The sequence below is a fragment of the Beta vulgaris genome, chromosome 8, assembly GCF_026745355.1.
Source record: "Beta vulgaris subsp. vulgaris cultivar EL10 chromosome 8, EL10.2, whole genome shotgun sequence".
Taxonomy (NCBI): Eukaryota; Viridiplantae; Streptophyta; class Magnoliopsida; order Caryophyllales; family Amaranthaceae; genus Beta; species Beta vulgaris.
This window is the reverse complement of record NC_079209.1, coordinates 33,326,565-33,327,821: the sequence shown is the minus strand read 5'-3', so window position 1 is coordinate 33,327,821 and position 1,257 is coordinate 33,326,565. Positions and strand designations below refer to the sequence as shown.

Below are 1,257 nucleotides of genomic sequence, written 5' to 3'. Positions count from 1 at the left end.
GTGGTCCATTGTAGTGAGAACCACTTCGGAGAGTGATGGCATTTGCCGAATCTGTAGGCTGAACAGGTTGTGCTGGAAGAGCACCTGTTGTCGAGTAGAGTTCGAAGTAGCCAATTGTGCCAACTGATTCTCCAACATCTTATTGTGAGCTAGAATGGACTCAATTTGTGCCTTGTCAGCTTGTCGATCTTTTTGCATTTGTAGCATCATGTTTCTCATCTCAACCATCATTGGGTCGGCAGGAGGTGCTTGTTGAGATGGATTGAAAGGTGGTCTAGAGAAACCAGGAGGGTGTTGGGAAGGTTGTGGTAGTACCGCTGGTTCAATTGTTGTGCTTGTGGTTGTGGTGCAGGAGGATTCAGGACATTAGTACTCTTGTAAGACAAGTTAGGATGATTTCTCAATCCTGGATTGTATGTGTTGGATATGGGTTGTTCGGCCGATATGCTTGAAAAGCATTAACTTGTTCGAGAGAACTCCGACACTCTTGTGCCCAATGTCAACTATGCCACAATTATCACACATAATCTCGGAGGTAGTACCCAAAGCAGCAACACTTGCAGGAGAGGAGAGCTGCATATTGTCAAGTTTATTGCTGTGCATTCATCTGTGCAGCTAATAGGGATATAAAATCTATCTCATGCTTTCCACCCTTGTTAGCTAGTCCTCGAGGATTACCATATTGAGAGTTGTGGATAGCCATCTCCTCGATCAAATCATGTGCAACATTAATTTCTAGTTTCATGATTCTCCCATTTGGGCAGAGTCAAGGATAAGTCTCGAGTTGTTCCCCAAACCATTGTAGAATCCCTGAACTAGGAACCATTTTTGTAGACCATGATGGGGACATTCTCTCTGAAGATCTTTAAATCTTTCCCAGGCTTCATGTAAAGACTCATCAGTCCCTTGGGTGAAGTTTGTAATCTGACTACGCAACCTAGCAGTCTTCTCTGGAGGGTAGTACTTTCTGTAGAAAGCTAGAGCAAGGTATTCCAATCAGTGATCCCAAGAGTGGCTCGATTAATCCCATTGTACCACATCTTTGCCTTGTCTCGAAGTGAAAATGGGAAAAGAATCTCCCGAATTTGATCTTGTGTCACTCCCTGCTGCTTAATGGTAAAGCAATATTGGCAGAAATCCTGATAATGAAGATTAGGGTCTTCATTAGGTCCACCACCAAATTGTTTTCTTTCGATCATGTTTAGCAATGCAGGTTTGATCTCGAAATTACAGCTTCGATTTCAGGCATTTGATTGC

At 43.2% G+C, this 1,257-nt stretch overlaps 1 non-coding gene across 1 annotated transcript; it reads left to right on the top strand.

Annotated features, from left to right (window-relative positions):
* The first annotated feature begins 832 nt into the window (after positions 1-832).
* Positions 833-939, top strand: LOC125492974 (small nucleolar RNA R71). Its single transcript, XR_007269359.2, has one exon. It is a non-coding gene; the product is annotated as a small nucleolar RNA R71 (small nucleolar RNA).
* The last annotated feature ends 318 nt before the right edge of the window (positions 940-1,257 follow it).